This window comes from Mauremys mutica, chromosome 1 (genome assembly GCF_020497125.1).
Source record: "Mauremys mutica isolate MM-2020 ecotype Southern chromosome 1, ASM2049712v1, whole genome shotgun sequence".
Lineage (NCBI taxonomy): Eukaryota > Metazoa > Chordata > Testudines > Geoemydidae > Mauremys > Mauremys mutica.
In genome coordinates, this window is record NC_059072.1 from 78,512,445 (window position 1) to 78,531,003 (window position 18,559).

Below are 18,559 nucleotides of genomic sequence, written 5' to 3' on the forward strand. Positions count from 1 at the left end.
ATTAGTAAGTAGTTATTCAATATCTTGCTTTATTCTCATCATTCAATGTATGGCACTGGCCTGATTTTCTGCACACCATGCAAACCCAGTGCAGAATATACGTGATTAATTTCCTCGTGGATGTTTCTATGATACTCTCAATATCGTATCTGAATTCTCACAAACATTAATAAATTTAGCATCACATCCCTGTGATGTGAGATTAGGTGATATTATCCCCATTTTACAGCTGGAAAACTGAAGCACAGGGATTCAAGACAATATTTTCAAACATGACCAACTTCAAACACCTAAGCCCTGATTTTCCAGAGTATTTAGCATTTTATAGATTTTTATATTTTGAAAGCACACCTCCAATTGACTTCAGTTGTAGTCATGAGTGCTCAGCTCTACTGCAAATGTGTTTCTAGGTGTTCCAGGCTAGGCACTCAGAAAATTAGGAGCACAGAATTAGTGGCTAACTGTGAACATATTAGTTTAAATTACTTGCCCAGCATGATCTAGAAACTCTGGGTGAGAAACAGGGATAGAAGCCAGTTCTCCAGGATGGCATTAAGGTGCCTTAATCATGAGACAATCTTCTTTCTTCCTGCTCATTTACTACAATGAACGAGGTAGTGGTCCTACAGGTGACAGTAATAATACTACTCAACACTGATTCATCCCCCTGAACACAATCCATCATGTGCAGTGAATGAGGCACAAGTCCTTTGGCAAAATGAAGTATGTGGTGATGTAATTAGAGTGTTCTCAGATCAGTTCTTTGATACCACAGCAGTGTCTGGGAGAAGCAACTGCAAGGTATGTTCTGCTCAGCCCCTATAGCCTCATGATGGAGCATACACAATCTCTCTGTGGTAGAGCTGGTTGGGAGTTTGAGAAATATTTTTTTCTTGTTCAAGTCTCTGCTTCTAGAGTAACACACCTACAATTCTTTTTGTGGTAGGGGAAAATTCAAAAGTTTTGTTGGGAGGTAGAAATGGAAAGGTTTTGAAATCTCATTTTTCTTCATTTTGAACTGGAAAATAGAACTTTATTTTTTTTCCCAGCCCAGCAGAGAGAGAGAGATATGAAAATTTCAGCCAAAACAGTTAAAGTTTCAAAGTTATAAGCAACTGACAACAGGATCTTAGAGAGTGTGAAGTGGTGGGCAACCACAACTACCACCAGCTCCATCTATAGTAAGAGAAACTGTAACTATACTTCAGAGTGGTAGTCCTGTTAGTCTGTATCAGCAAAAACAATGAGGATCCCTTGTGGCACCTTAGAGACTAACAAATTTATTTGGGCATAAGCTTTTGTAGGCTACAGCCCACTTCATCAGATGCATGGAGAGAAAAATACAGTAAGAATATACATTACAGCACATGAAAAGATGGGAGTTGCCTTACCAAATGGGGGGGGGGTCAGTGCTAACGAGTGCCAACAGAAGTTGGTCCAACAAAAGACATTACTTCACCCACTTTGTCTCTCTGGGGCCAACATGGATACAACATCACATTTACTATGTATGTTATGTAGAGACGGGGGGGGAAATAGCAGCATTCTTTGAGAACTCAACTCTAATTACATTACCTTAAAGTCTGTGTATCCTGGAAATAAATATTGTGTATTTTGGGACTTCACAGTAACATTAAAAAAGTCTTAATCTCAGCAGCAAACTATTTGCTGGAGTTTAAAGCTTTGGTTTAAAAAAATACTCCTCAAAGCTTAAGAACACATTAATGTTTACAAAATGTATTTACTCTTCAGCAGGAGCTTGGAAAAATAATTTAAGTCCAAATAAATTATCTAAATTTCTATGCCTTTAAAAAAAATTAACAATTTTACTGGCAGTAATTTCAAGCTTATCCAAGCCTAGTAGCCAACAGAGCTTCTAAAATATATCAAGCCTGATTTCCCCTCTCCCTTACACCAGTGTAATGTCACTAGCGTTAACAGAATTATTTTTGGCCTCCACTGGTGTAATAAAGAAGTGAATTGGGCCCTTTTGACATTCAGAACAAGATATAGTACCACAATTTCTTTTGGAATACTATTTATATTGGTATGTGAGAGACTCTGGCAATCACACTAAGAGATAGAAAGGAGAGGCAGGTTGAGAGTTCCCAGAACAGATGGACCTCTAATTGTACAGACAATAAATAAATGCATTACATACTGCAGGGAACTGTATTGACAAGAAGAGACACTGGATGACTTAGTAGGGCTTTTCTATCTAACTTATGTAACTGTAAGAGACTGAGAAAGGAACAGTAGAAAGGAGTGCTGATCTCTCAAAAGAACCCCTTACATTGTCCCAACCTAACAATTCAGAAGGGCAGGAGGGAGAAGAAGCAGCAGAGAAAAAATTCATTTGGTCTCACTTTGGAGAACAGCTCTGTAAGAGTACAGGGTGTGTGTGTGTGTGGGGGGGGAGAATAGGACAATAAAAGGTTCATAAGTTAGCCTGAAGCCACACATTCACAGAACCCTATTCTTTTCAAGTTTAATGAATTCAGTATTAGAACAGGCTGGAAAAAAAAATCAATTTCCATCCCAAAGGAAATTCTGAGATTTCAAAATGTAGTTTAATTTCACTCAGAACTAAAAGTCAAAATTCCAACATTTTTCATGGAGCTAAAACTTATCAAAATCAATATAGTCAGGAACCAGGGTACAGAATATTTCAGTTTCACAATTTAAACACATAAAATACAGTGATCATGCCTAGATGTTTAGGAGATACATATTTTGAGCCCACTGTTCCATATTTGGATACAGACTTTAATATTAATGGGACAACATGGTCAAAACTACACATACCAATCATACCGGGGCGGGGGGGGGGGGAGGCTGCACAAAGCGGTGCGGGCCAAGGGATGTGCTGGCCGCCATTTCCCGCCGCCGCCATTGGCCTGGAGCAGCAAACTGCAGCCAGTGGGAACCTCGATTGGCTGAACCTGCGGACATGGCAGGTAAACAAACTGGCCCAGCCCACTAGGGGCTTTCCCTGAACAAGCGGTGGACTGGCTTTGAGAACAACTGATATAAGCTGAAAGGAGGCACATTACCAAATGCATATAAATACGTAATGCCAGTCCCATAGCCAACCATGCAGGTCTGCATTGTATTGCCACTTCAGAGAACATCTCCTGCATGGCTCAGATGGGTGTTTTGCCTGTTTTTGAACCCACTGGAACATTCAAGGATATAAAGTGTGATAACTGAAATTGAATTTGCATTGTTAAGAGAGAGCATGTAGTGCAGGAAGGGGGAAAGGAATCCAAGAGCAGAAAAACATCTAGCTTTTATATAGCACTCATCAGTACATCTCAAAGCACTTCACAAAACGAGATCACAGTATCATCCCTCATTTTTAAAGAAAGGTAAAATGAGGTACAGAGAGACAAAGTGATGTGCCCAAGGTCATGCAACAGATCAATGGCAGAGCTGGGAATAAAACCCAGGTCTCCTGAGTTCCAACCCAGTGCTCTACCTACTAGGCAACATTGAAGGGTGAAAGAGTGGTGAAATGAGAAGGAATGGGAGGGAGAATCTAGGGTCTGACTTCAATGGGCCTTGGAAGAGTGAATGTATCCATCAACTTCACCAGGCTTTGGATCAGGATCCTAATGAAACAGATACAAGCAAAACTGACCCACCATATAGTTTCATTTACTGGAAAATATTTGTAAATTTGAACTAGTTATTTATGACACAAACCCATACACTTTGCCAGGTTTCCCCATCACTGCTTATTGTCACCATTTTTACAACATCCAAATAAGTAACTAGATGAGATCCACAAGCGGAACAAACACAAAACTAATCAAATCCACTTACAAAACAAATCCTGACTGCCACCAAATTTCCATTTCATTGAACTACGAGACTCAGGCACCGAGTTATTATTTGCCCAATATTCAAATTGCAACTGTAATATATACCATCAGGCTAAGTCCTGCTTAACATTTTAGTACAATTCCTGCCTAACAACTGGTTTTGTTGTCTAGTTAGAGGCTGCATAAAGCAAGGCCCCCCCAAGTGGCATTCCATATTTTCTAAAATAGCAATGAGGTCAAGAATCAAACCGAGAAAGAAAGATTAAAAAAAAATAAGAGTTTAGACTGGCAATCTTTGTTTTTCTTCACATTCTGTTGTTACCCAAAGCTTTGTTCTAAACACTTTTTCCAGCAGTGGCTTGTAAGTCTCGAAGACATATTGTGTCCTTCAATACCACCTGAAGAGTCAGGCAATAAAACAACCACCTGTTCTCTATCCTACACAGAAGCCCATTTCATGGGGACAGAGTCTCTTCTCTGCATTGGAGTATGTAAGGAAAAAAAGCATTGCTGTCTTTGTAAGTAATGTACAGTAACTTCTATGTGCTGTTAGCACCTTCTCCCCACTTCTTCAGTCACAATAGGTTTCTATTTCTTTCTTCAGTTTGGCTTTTCCACAGGAATTCTGTAAATGAATAGAAACTGCATACTCGTCCTATGTCCACTTTAGCAGTTGTGATATCACATCCTTCATTACTGTGTGGGGAGGGTTAGCCCTTCCTTTATCTTTCGGGATTGCCAGCAACAATACACTTCATGTTTTTAGTAATTCTCCTGAGTCTCAAAGATTTTGAAGGATTTTTCTTCACTTTTGAAGTCTCCTCCCCCACATCTAGTGCCTCTGATGACCAGGGCTGGCGCTACTGTTTTTGCCGCCCCAAGCAGCGCGCCGAGTTGCCACCGCTGACAGCGGGGGCAGTCCATGTGCCATTAGGCCGGCACGCGCATTTCCGTGGTGGCGGCAATTTGGCGGCAGCTTCTGTCTTCAGCAGTCTGACTTCAATGGGCCTTGGAAGAGTGAATTGCCGCCACCGCGGAAACGCACGTGCCGCCCTAATGGCACACGGACTGCCCCCACCGTCCGCAGTGGCAATTCAGCGCGCTGCTTGGGGGCAAAAAACACAGGGACTGCCGCCCTTTGCAGATTGCTGCCCCAAGCACCTGCTTGGAATGCTGGTGCCTGGAGCCGGCCCGGCTGATAACTGCTGAATTGACAGCCCTGAAAACTAATTTCCTCCAAGCACAGAAAAGATACAGCCCAAATCATGCCAATGTGCTCAGCCCTAAACAGTAAAGGTACCATACTATTACAATGCAGGCACACATGGGACTTTTCAAGATAGAGGGGCATATTCTCTGTTGTGGTCAACTCCCACCAGGCACAGCAGATCAGGGTGTTATGTCAGGAAGCCACTTACAATTCCCTGATACTCTGTTCAATTTTCCTTCAAGATTAGGTTACTGAGGCTCAAAATATATTTGTAGCAGGGACTTTCCCAGTCTGGCTTTGGGCCCATCTGTGGACTCCTCTTGGACTTCTCAGGATCATCATCATAACTAGCATGAGTCAGGTAGATCCAGATCCCAAGAAGAGGTGATTCATCGTCAACTTTAATATAGGAACTCATACCCAGCTTTTCTAGTTGGCTCACAACTCTTGCTGCAGGGGCCTTAGTCTTGTCTCTGATGAGGCTTTCCTCTAGCAGAGTTGCACTCTATACTCCAGTCTTCCTAGATGGCTCCTGGTCCCTGCAGGCTTGCACTCCCAAGGCCCTCTGCCTGTGTGCTAAGGAGAATCTCTATTTAGAGCAGCTCACATATCCCTCCTGCACCTTTTATCTTCCTAATTTCAGGCTGCTCTTCATATCTCCCAGCAGGCCTGGTTCCAAGTCATATGTTCGAATCATGTAACACCTGGGATGGCGGGCACCTCTTAAAGGGCCAGATCACACTGAGACAGTATCCAAATATATTAAATGAGAAAGCAGACTCTTGGCTGGCATGTTATCCAAAATTCTACCTAGCAGTAACCAGGATGCTTAAGTCTTTCTTAACTGCAATGGAATTTAAAAAAAAAAAACTAGGACTTCATAAGATTTCCATTTTATGTAGGGCATTGTCAGGAAGAAAAATTGTATGGTATTATGCAGTACTTTAGGTGAAGCAGTCTTGCTTGTTCCTCTGGCTCTAATTATTTGGCATCCTTACTCCCTGTTTTCTGCATGGTATATGAAATATATTGAAACAGAAAATAGATGTAAAGGTATTTTTTGCTCTTTTTTTATATGAAATTCAAGGCCACCCACATATTTAAATAAAATTATTGTATTGCATCTTAAGTCAGATTGTGTGCTTCCTTCAAAATTACAGTTACAGTTAAAAATACCAGCCAATCAGATATGACCTGTGTGGCTAATATTGTAAAACATGACTAGTGATTAAGGAATCCAACTTGGGGTATGTTAAAAGGTAACTTACCCTGCTTTTCAGTGGGTAAGGGCTTAGCTCTTTTAGAAAGTCAGGCTTTGTAAAAGAACCTCACCATTAAGCAACCAAGAATTCTGGCACCTTTAAAAAAAAAGTAATTAAAAAAATAATTCTTGCTCCATCTCTTTAAACTGGTTTCAAATCATCATGAAGGTCCCTAGCTTCATTGTCACTGAAACAGCCTTTGCTTGATCTACTGTGATCTAAGAGAGGATAAGGTTTCTCTAGTCAATAAGACATAGCCACATGGTGTTGAAACTGAGAAAGTAGGAAGGCCACATATAAGCAATTTCTTACTGGTGCACTTGCCTGAAATAATTTCCTCCAACTGGAAGAAAGGGGAGGATGAAGGATGAGCTAAGAAAGAGGCTCAGCATGAGTGAGAAAGTTCTAAGACAATGCAAGAACAGCTAGACTGTCAAAAAATCTGGCAGTCAACATGGACTTCTGAGAGAAGTCCACACCACCGAAGAGAAGAGCTGCTGGAACAATAATGTCGGAACTGGAACAGGTAGACAGCAAAAATAGCAATAAGAGGAAGACAGAGCCAGCAGTCAAAAGAGGATAGTGCTTCAGTATATTTATGTCCCGCACCTCCCCAAATCCCAATTAAATCCCCTTAGGTGCCAATAACTGCTAGCTCAATTAATAGTCCGGATGGATAATTTTGATCCACACACAATAAAACACTAAAGTAATACAGTGTCACGCACACAAGATAGCACAACACTGTTTCATAAGGTGGCAGAAAGTTCCAGATGCCTAGTCCATAATGGAATGCACAATTTCTCTGAAAGATGAGGAGATAAATGGCAATTGCTGAATAGCAGGGTAAGCAGAAGAAAGGACAATTATGTGAAAGTTAGGACAGAGTGCTAATGTAATAGCCTTCATTGAATTCTGACCATTTAACATTCCTTTGCCACTTTAATCTCTTCTCAATCATCTTACTTTAAAGAATGTAAATTCAGAGACATCATTAAGTGGTTAAATCTTTGCCAAGGCCAAATGTTGGAGGTGATTACATTTAATCAGCTGGCATTATGTTACTTTAACTGTTGAAAGCAAATACACAAAAAACTTACCCCAAGGGGAAAACATAAGATCCTATTCTGAACATGTCCTCAGATTTTCTTTAGAGAGTTATAATATTAAAATGCATATTCTCTCTCCTGATCCTCTGATATTCATAAGCCATTGAATTTTAAAACTCTGAAACACCCCAGGGTGACAGCACTTTAAGAATACTCTGTAAATATAACAAGAAGTTTGAGAGACTGGGAAAAAAACAACCTGGCACACGAACTCCCTTTAAAACAGAAAATTAGCTACTTGAAGGTAGGATCCTATAGGCAGAGTTTTATCACTGCTTTAATTCTCAGGCCTCAGTGATTCTGGGGCCAAATTAGTGATCAACATTACCCAAGAGAGCCAAAGTAATGTGAATTCATTGTTTCATTTACTATTATATATACACAATATTATTCTCACAAGAAAATGATTGACCAAGTTTTATGTTATCAACCACAGTTGATTAACACAGTAAAAGCATCCTAATTTGTTAATAACTTAGGTTGGTTAATAATTAAAATCAGTGTTTTAATATCATGTGCTGAAAATAAAACGCAGGAGACACATTAAAGAGCCACTTGTGGCTTGCAAGCCTCAGTCTGAATATCACTGAACTAAAGCCTCTCTGCCTTGGTCCCTCTGATGTCAATGGAAAAGTAAATAGTTTTTTAGAGTTCATTTGGGCAGGGCTGAATCCATACTGCTCTTCCTTCTTTTTCTTTCAGTCTGAGACTCAAGAGAAAAAGTACTGTCGAAAGGTGCTGTATAGGGGAGCAGAATACATGATCTCCCTTGCTCTCTTCTCTACTATTATTTCAAGAGCTTAGGAAGATTTTTAAAAACAATGCGAAAAATGTTTTTGAATTAATGCTTCCATCTCTCATTTCAGTCTCATTTATTTTAACCCCTTGAGTGCTGAACATCCCATGCTATGTCTGTCCTGTTCACCCATCACTGGGGTGTCCCAGTGTCTTTCAGTACTGCTTTAAGCAACAGGACTAGGCTCTGTCACTTGTGAGCATGCATACAGTTAAGCCACCCACTGTGCTGCCAAACATGGCCTAACATGACATTTGAGTGGAATGATGGCAGCACAGCAAGTGAAGAAAACCAGAAGTGAACAGGTTAATCTTGAGGGTTTAGTTCATGTATTTCCCCTATTTCTGCAGACACTGAAGTGTCACAGCTGATACACATGCTGGAGCAGAGAATGTCACATCAGGAATGATATCATGAGGTTAGCTTAAATGTGGCATTGTAATTCCACAGCTCCAGTGACTCCCGCGCTTGGAATAGTTTGAAAATTTTTGACTGCTCTGCAATTTAGTGAGATCCTTTTATTTTGGCTCACACTTCACTACAAAGCACATTAACATAAGCTTTTGAGCATAGAGAGGGCTCATTTAGAACTCACAAAATTTTAAAGACAACATATTCCTCTCCATAGGTTCATTTTATTTTAAATATTCCTGTTTGTGTTCTGTAATCCTGATGTTTTATCAAGATACTCCTCAAGTCAGGAATACAAATGCAACAACATGCTTCCATCACACATCTCACACTGGAGCTTTTCAGATTTAAATACCTTCATCCCCTATATAAGAGCATGTAATATCATAGCAAAAAAAAAAGTCAACTCCAAAATTAATTTATGCTACTTCAAGGAAAGTTTTCCTCTCCACCCTCTCCATCCCTGTGAAAACATTCTCTTTTGCAAAATAAAATATTGTCAATTCCCAGGAACGTAAATGGTTGACTGCTTCAGAAGTATGATTTTGCCCTTCACAATTCATTGTTTCACAAAAGCAAAACCCTCAGGGCAATCAATACTAACTTATGATAATGTGGTCTGCAGCACAGTGAGGGTCCCCCCCCCACCCCCGCAGCTGGCAGAGCACTTAGCAGTAGGTGCTACAGTAAGTGGATTAGAGTATTTTATCTGTAAACATGCTGCAATAAAGTGATATCATTCCATGGCTACAGATTACTTAGTTAACATTTTTCCTAATATATTTGGCTCACTAGCTCATTACCTTATAAACAGCCTGGGTAATGAATTGAGAGCAACTGCATACCTTCAGGAAGAACCTGCCCGATAACAATAATCCATTAGAAAACTGGCAGTATCCTCTGATCTATTGCCCGCAAAGCTATGACTTGATGGAGAGTTTCATTCCCTCTGCTCAGTACTCCAGAAGAAAATCAGCACAATTTAAATATTTCTTGTGATGTGACAGCTCTCTAGATCCCTGGTTGCATGCTGTTCCCAAGGGATGACAATCTGGTGTTCCAGTGAGCATAGAGCAGTGAAGATGAATTGAAAAAGCTTGAGATAAATTAGGGCTGGCTAAGTTAAAATTGTCTTTGCTCCTGAGTCTCTCATCTGCAGTCTGCAAGCCTGTTTTGCTGTGAAAAAGCTAGATGGCAGGCTGCCTCAGTGAGTTCTTCTTAAGCGACAGGGAGCATTTTCAATGAAGAAAAATTCTCCCATTATCTAAGCTAATGTGACTGCAGCTAAGTCTAGTTTTAAGAGTATCTACTAGCATGAAATTCATTTTTACTATTGCTTTCCTTCATGCTACATGTCAAAACACATACTATCAGTTGATACATTTCTATCTGAAAGAAACTTTTTAGTTAACAAATGATAACCTGGTTCTTGTTATAGCTTTGTCCAATAGAAAAATTGCCTACACTTAGACTATGTTAACCAGTGATATATTTCCTAATGTTACCTGCTTGTTCAAGTTATTTTTCCATTCCTGTTCCTGCTCTCTTGGTCTTAATAATCATTATGCCAATAATTATCTGCATTTTGAAATGCTTTAGTATAGAGTTTGGCAGGGTTTTCTTCTAGCTGACAAAAATTGAAGTGATAGCTGGAAATCAGGACATTTTGCACCTTGAAACCTTAAGAGATGCTGGTCCAAGAAAACATCTGATGGCCATTTTGCTGTACTCTTAGAAAGTCTGGTTTAAAAAAATCCTTTGTGACAGAGGGTCACAGACACTGATTACACAGTCTTTGCAATTGGAATAAAATTGCAATTGAAATTCTTCAGAATTCAGGTTAGTGCCAAAGTGCTACAGGTAACAAGCCTTCTGGATAAGGAGGAAGCTGTAGATATGGTATATCTTGACTTTAGTAAGCCTTTTGATACTATCTCGCATGACCGTCACAAACAAATTAGGTAAACACAACCTATATGGAGCTACTATAAGGGGAGTGCATAACTAGTTGGAAAATTGTTCCTAAAAAGCAGTTATCAGTGGTTCATAGTCAACCTGGAAGGGCATATCAAGTGGGGTTCTGCAGGCATCAGTTCTGGGTCTAGTTTTGTTCAATATCTTGGTCAATGATTTAGATAATGCCATAGAGAGTACATTTATCATAATTGAGGACAATACTGAGATGGGAGGTGTTGCAAGTGCTTTGGAGGATAGGATTAAAATTCAAAATGATCTTGACAAATTGGACAAACGGTGTGAAGAAAATAGGATGAAATTCAATAAGGATAAATGCAAAATACTCCACTTAGGAAGGAACAATCAGCTGCACATTTACAAAATGGGAAATGACTGCCTAGGAAGGAGTACTGCAGAAATGGATCTGAGGGTCATAGTTGGATCACAAGCTAAATATGAGACAACATGGTAACATTGTTGCAAAAAACGCAAACATCATTCTGGGATGGTAAGTAAGATATGAGAAGTAATTATTCTGCTCAACTCCACACTGATTAGGTCTCAGCTGAAGTATTGTGTCCAGTTCTGGGCGCCACATTTCAGGAAAGATGTAGACAAATTGGAGAAACTCCAGAGAAGAGCAACAAAAATGATTAAAGATCTAGAAAACATGACCTAGGAGGGAATATTGGGGGGAAAAATAAAAGACGAATGAGAGGAGACATAAGTTTTCAAGTACATAAAAGTTTGTTACAAGAAGCAGGAAGAAAAAAAATGGTTCTCCTTAATCTTGGAGTATAGGACAAGAAGTAATGTTTAAATTGCAGCAAGGGTGGTTTAGGTTGGACAGTAGGAAAAACTTCCTAACTGTCAGGGTGGTTAAGCACTCTAATAAATTGCCTAGGGAGGTTGTGGAATCTCCATCATTGGAGATTTAAGAGCAGATTAGACAAACCTGTCAGAAATTGCCTAGGTCAGAGGTTCTCAAACTGTGGTCCATGGATGACCAGGGGGAAGGATAGCTCAGTGGTTTGAGCATTGGCCTGCTAAACCCAGGGTTATGAGTTCAATCCTTGAGGAGGCCACTTAGGGATCTGGGGCAAAAAAATTGGTCCTGCTAGTGAAGGCAGGGGGCTGGACTCAATGACCTTTTGAGGTCCCTTCCAGTTCTAGGAGATTGGTATATCTCCAATTATTACCTTTATTACCACGAGCTCCATTCAGGTGGTCCGTGGATAGTTCCATCTAAGGTGCATGCCTGGGAATTATGGGCCACCCACCTAATTAGTGCAGCTGTGCAGGTATAGCTCCACTAATTAGGTGCCTGGACCCTGGAGAGGATGCACATGTAAGGTGAGGTGCTGGCCTTGGGGGTATAGTGGGTAGGTGGGAGGGGGAAGTGGGGTGAGAAGAGGAGGTGGGGGGGTGAAATTTGGAACATGCAGGGCTGCAGCGGCAAGAGAAAGATGACTTTCCCCAGCTCCAGGGCTATGGCTGCCAGGGAGAGACAGCTCTCCTTCCCAGCCCCAGCTCTGTGGTGGGGGAGAGACCCCCCCGCCCTTCCCAGTCCCTGCTCAGGGGTTGCTGTGATGGGGGAGGGAAGAGGGTACATCATCACATTAGAAAGGTAAGACTAATGATATTAAAATATGAGTTGTTTCCTTTTATTTGTAGAACAAAAAAAGTTAATAATTAAGGGTTTTTTTAAAATATATATAGTGCTTTTATCCAAAGCGCTTTATAATAGTTAGCTAATGGGACAAACAACATTTGGAGAGATCATTAAGTGGTTCGCTCAGACCCTCAGCAATGTTCAAGTGGTCTTCGAAAAAAGAGTTTGAGAATCACTGATCTAGGCCTGGTCTACACTAAGAATGGGGGTCGAACTAGGGTACGCAAATTCAGCTACGTGAATAGCGTAGCTGAATTCGAACTACCCTAGTTCGAACTACGTACCCGTCCAGACGCCGCGGAACCGAACTCCGCGGCTCCAAGGTCGACTCTGCTAACTCCAGCTGCCGAGGTGGAGTACCGGAGTTCGAACTAGCGCTTCCGGAGTTCGAACTATCGCGTCTAGATCAGACGCGATAGTTCGAACTCCGGAAAGTCGAACTCACCGCGTCGACCCGCGCGGTAAGTGTAGACTAGCCCCTAGATAATATTTAATCCTTACATGATTGCAAGGGACTGGACTAGATGTCCTTTCAAGGTCCCTTCCAGTCCTATGATAAGTGGTTCAGGTTTGGCACCTTGTCACGGGACAAATGTGAAGCAGAAAATGTGATTGGAAAATTGGTGGATGGAATTTGGGCAGAACTTTCTCACACAAAGATGAGTGTCCTGGAGGGTTAATGACAATTCATTTGATTCCCATGGTACAGATATGGTGAATGCCTCTATTGCCACAGCATCTCTCTAAGCTGGACCATAATTTCTGTTGCAGGAGAACCAGCACAGTGTTGTGGGATCACATCATTTTGGAACCCTGGGATGACCAGCAACAGTTTCAGAACTTTTGAATGAGGAAACAGACCTTCATGGAGCGGTGAGAGAAGCTTGCACCAAACCACCAGCATCAGAACACTCAATTCAGGCAAGCCATACTGGTGAAGAATGAGGGGCTATTGTCCTGTGGAAGCTGGCAACAGACAGCTATTGTCTGTTGCAAGCCACTTTGGGGTGGCAAAATCCACTATTAGTGTCATGCATGTTTGCAAGGTAGCTAAAAAGTGGCTGCCTTAAGAAAAGTTCCAGAAATAGCTGGATTTCAGAGGATGGGGTTTCTGAACAGTGTAGGGGCCATTGTTGGCACCCACATCCCAATACTTTGCCCATCAAAAGGGATGAGTGAATACGTGAACCTAAAAGGTTACTTTTCACTCATTCTGCAAGGTTTAGTGGACCACAGAAGCAGAATCATGAATAGCAACATAGGAAACACTAGAAAGGTTCATGATAAAAGTGTGCTGAGGAGATTGGTATTGTAAGTGGAGGAGGAAGAAGGGACTTGATTCCTCAGAAAGGTATTGTCCTGTAGGGTGTGTCTAGGCTCATTGTTATTTTGGGAGAAATGGAATACCTGCTTCTAACTTGGCTCATGAAAACATACACTGACATCAATGACTCTGCAAAAAGGGAATTCAATTACAAACTTAACTGTAGAATGGTCACAAAGTGCACATTTGGTATGCTGAAATCTCATTGGCACTGCCTACACATCTGTCAATATGGCAAACACTGTTCATCTAATCATTGTTTGCTGCGCACTCCATAACATTTGTGAGGGTAAGGGGGAGTGATTCCAGCCTTCCAGTCCATTGGGATCCAGATAGGGTGACCAGACGTCCCGATATTATTGAGACAGTCCCGATTTTAAGACAGTTGTCCCGTGTCCTGACCGCACATCAGTTGGGACGCCCTTTGTCCCGATAATCAGGGACCGCTCACCATGAGTCACCGCCAAAGTCCCAGGGATGGTGTGGCGGCACTTCCTGCGACAGCTCCCAGCAGCACACCCACCTGTTGGCAGGAACCTGCAGTGGGGGCGGCCCCTAGACACAGAGGCAGAGGGGGTCTCCGCATGCTGCACCAGCTCTCTCCTGCCCAATCGGAGCTGGGGTGTGCTTGCAGGTGCCAGCAGTGGGCAGAGAGCCCTCCGCCCTGCCCCCCCCAACCTACTTGACCCAAGGAGGCAGAAGGACCTGCAGGATGCTTCCCAGGAGCTGCCCCAGGTAAGCACCACCAGGACTCCCGGAAGGTCCCTCTAGCTCTTAGGGACAGGGGGGTAGGGGGCTCTGCGGGCTGCTCCCACCTGCAAGCCCCGCACCATGGCTCCAGCAGCTCCCATTGGCGCTTTTCCTGGCCAATGGGAGCCACGGAGCTTGTGCTTGTGGTGGGCACAGCATGTGGAGAGTCTAGAGACCCCCCTCGCTGCTCTGACCCTAGGACCAGAGACCTCCCAGCAGGGCTGGTGAGTGCGGCCGGGGAAGGGGGCAGGGTGTGATGGAGTGAATGTCTGGGGGGTGTGTGTGGGGTACTGGGCTCTGAGGGTGTGGAGGGCGCTGGGAAGTGGGGGAGGTTTGTGGGTTTTGGGGTGCTAGGCAGTGGGGGCCTGTTGGGGGTGCTGAGCAGTGGGGGAGATGTGTGTGTGTGTCAGGGCACTGGGGGTCTGTGTGGGACATTGTTTAGTTGTGGTGGGGGGCTGTGGGAAAGGGCACAGGGAGGGAGGGAGGAGAAATCTGTGTGTATTGGGAAACTAGCGAGTGGGGGAGGGGTTCTGTGCGGGGTGCTGGGCAGCTGTGGTGAGGCTGTGAGCAGGGAGCACTGGCCAGGGGTGGTGGTGTGCACAGCACTGTGTATTTGTGGTGGAAATGTGGGCGGTTGTGGGGGGCTCTGAGCACAGTGCATCCAGGGGGCGCTGGGCAGGGGACCTGTGTGATGCAGCATGGGCCCACCCCCAACAGGAAGGGGCATGCTGGTAGCACAGGGCTAGGCAGACCAGTGTACCCCATTGCCCCTGGCTGGCCCTGCCCTTCCCACTGCTCAACTCCTCAACTGAAAATGGGGTAGGGGGTGCAGGGGTGGGTCCTGACAGCGCTCACCTGGGGCGGCTCCTGGGAAGCGGCCGGCAGGTCCTCAAGGTGAGTGTCAGCTGGGCTGAGCCAGCAGTGTGGCCCGGGCTCCCCCAGCAAAGTGTGTGCAGACTGGTCCACCTAGCTCATGGTACAGCCAAGGAAAGGAGACACCTGCCTCTGCACATGCTGATTCCACCTAGGGCAGGCCAGGGCTGAGCACTGCTAAGCTGCTGCCCAGTTCACTTACCCACATTGGCAAGCAGGGATTGCACCTGGTGGCGTATATCTGCTTGATGTACAGCCGAGATACCATTTGTCCCGATAGTCAGGTAAAATTTGATAGTGAAATAGAAAATTAGTCAATTGGGAATGTCCCATTAAACCCAATTGTGATCTGTTATCTACTGGCAATTTTGGTTTTTCAGGTTGTTTTCAGGTGTAATAAAATTTACAGTAGGGATATGTAGTTTACAGTTCTGAACCACAGTTCATACCATAGGACAAACTACAGTGGGCATGAAATAACGTGTAAGAAGCACAGACTGTGCGGTTCTTGTCAGTGGCTAGCTAGCTAGCTAATGGTCTTCAGCCGAAAATCTCACCCGAAATGGTAACAGCAAGGGAGGAGCCAACTACCAAAAAAAACAAAAAAGACAGTGCTGATACAGGACAGAATGGGAAGCCACTTACACCTGGATTTGGAAATCCTATGAGTGCGATTCAAAAGCCTTTTGTAAAGCATGCAAGAAGGAATTTAGCATTTGCTATGGCGGTGAGTCTGATGTTAAGCATCATGCTGATTCAAAAAAAAAAATCATGAACAAAAACACCAAGATTCACAAGAGCAATACTCTGGTATCACATTTTTTCAGCAGGCCAAATGAATTCTTCAATAACAAGGTTATCGCTGTTGATCTAATTCAAGTTTACCACACAGTAGTCCATCAACACTCCTATCGCTCGTGTGACTGTGAACTTAAACTGGTGCCTACCTTGTATCCAGATTCAATGATTGTGAAATATGTCAGCTGTGGCCAGACTAAAGCAGAGGCATTGATCAAAAATGTGCTGTCACTGCTCTCAACAGAATTTTTAAAAGACCTCAGCAAGCCAGATGGTCCCTATTTCTCAGTTGCCACAGATGCATCTAACAAGGGCAATGTGAAAACTTTCCCGTTATCGCTGAGATACTGGACACTGGAACATGGGGTCCAAGATAAATTGTTAGTCTTCTATGAGCAAAGCAAAGAAACTGCAGTGGCAATAAGCAAACACATTACTTGGAAAACTTGCAACACACAAACTAGACCTTAACAAAGTGTCTTCCTACTGTGCTGATAATGCAAACGTGAATTATGGAAAGCGAGAATCAGTGTACCAGAATTTATAAAATAAAACTAAAATATCTTGCCTGCAAACTGCCCTGCCCATGTTGTGCATAATGCTGTGAAACATGCTAGCAATACCCTACAAGTTGACATTGAGACTCTGGTTAGATTAAACATTCAATCATTTAAGCAGTTCCGCTAAGAGAGTAGCAGCATCGAAGGATATGTTTGACTTTGTGGATATGGAGTATGCCACTTTATTGCGCCACGTTTCGACACGCTGGTTGAGTCTTTTCCCAGCTGTAAACAGGCTTGTAAATACGTGGCAAGCTGTTAAGTGCTACTTTGTTTCTTTGGGCAGTGAGAAGTGCCCAAAAATCTCTATGGAGATTGTTCTTGGACATGGAAAATAGTGAACAAGGTGAGGGGCCTAGCAAAGTTGAGGTTCATCTGTTTTTCCTCCAGAACGTCCTGAAAATCTTCAGTGGTACTGTGCTCTGTTGGGAAAAACGAGAGTATGACAGCATGTGAAGTGTATGCCATAATGAATACTCTGAGAATTAAACTTCAGCAATGGAAAAATGACACATTCTTTGGCTTCAGAGTTGAAAATGCATTAACTGAGATGCTGCCTGTCACTGCTGCATGTCTCCAGAAAGACTTCATGAAATTTTATGATGTTTCAATCCTATATTTGGAGAAATGGTTTGATTTTTCAACAACTCACTAGCTGTTCAATACCCAGTGCTTGAACATCAAAGTTAATAGGGCATTCAAACACAAGGATCTGTCTGCGGTTGTGACAGCTGTAAACCTCCAGAAAACAGTGGATCTTGATCAACTCTATTATGAGTAAAAGCAGCAAAGAGTCCTGTGGCACCTTATAGACTAAACAGAAGTATTGAAGCATGAGCTTTCGTGGGTGAATACCCACTTCGTTGGATGCATGGGAGTACTGTGATGAGTACTGTATCAAAGACATCAACTCCAAGTTGGAGCCTGTAAACTACTCAGTTAGGGAACTCTGGTCTCAAGTGCTGAGAAACAAGGACAGTAGCACTGAATTCCTGAACATGACAAAGCTGGTGTCATACGTGCTCAGTATACCAGTAAGCAACGCATACACAGTGTGTGTATTTTCAATCATGAAAGGTGTATGGATTGACACCCGGAATCGAAGCAGCATAGACTTGGTGTGGAGTGAAACCCTTGTCAAAATGAATTTCTGGATGAGTTGCAAGGACTTCTACAGCTTTGTGATTGCCCAGAAGCAAGTTGTGACTATGGCAAAGTCATCCAAGCAGTACTAGACTTCTGGCATGTCTGAGAGGTATGCAAATTGGGAAGTTGATTTATTGACTGAATAAAAAGCCCAGCCCTTTACCCCTGTTTGTTTAGTGTACAAATAAATCTGTATGTTTAAATATGGATTAACCGTAAGTCTATAATTTAGTCATGGAGGGGGGGGCATGACACTCACTGATTCCAGACCTCTGTGACTTAGTTTGTGTCAGCTGTCAGTGGCTGAAGCTGGGGCTGAAGGCAGGACTGTGGGCCTCACTCTGTGACTGCGGCTGGGGCTGGAGCCGGGGCTAGAACTGCGACCCTTCATTCCTCTGCCCTAGCAATTGGATCTGACTTTGCAACCAGGATCCTGTGCCCCTGTCCTGCAGCTTTAGCTGGGGGCTGGAGCTGAAGCCCTGTGCCCCTGGCCCCGTGGCTTCTGCTGGAGCTGGGGCCATGAGTCCTTGACCTGTGGCTTGTGGTGCAAGCTGTAGCAGGGGCCGTATATCCCTCTTGCAGCTTCCTAGGGCTGTGCCCCCTCTCATGGCTCCAGTCAGGGCTGTGCACCTGTGGCTCTCTTCTGCCCCCCTCCCCCCACTCGCCCAATGTGTCCTGATATTTCACTCTTGCAATCTGGTCACCCTAGATCCAGAAAAGTCTGGTTTACAAACTGCATACAAGCAGCCAGATCCCACCGTGACCATAAGCACCCCTGTATTCACACCCTATCTTAATAATCTTTGTACAAAATATGCCTTGTGAGGTTTCATTTGAATATTACTTATGATCAGTGAGTTATATTCTT

At 43.2% G+C, this 18,559-nt stretch overlaps 1 long non-coding RNA gene across 2 annotated transcripts in view; it reads left to right on the forward strand.

Annotated features, from left to right (window-relative positions):
• Positions 1–704: 704 nt before the first annotated feature.
• Positions 705–18,559, forward strand: part of LOC123355573 — a 55,081-nt gene continuing 37,226 nt past the window's right edge. For both annotated transcript variants that reach the window (XR_006575154.1, XR_006575164.1), the window contains exons 1-2: positions 705–801; positions 13,012–13,113. This is a non-coding gene — a long non-coding RNA (uncharacterized LOC123355573). The remainder of the gene's footprint in view (positions 802–13,011; positions 13,114–18,559) is intronic.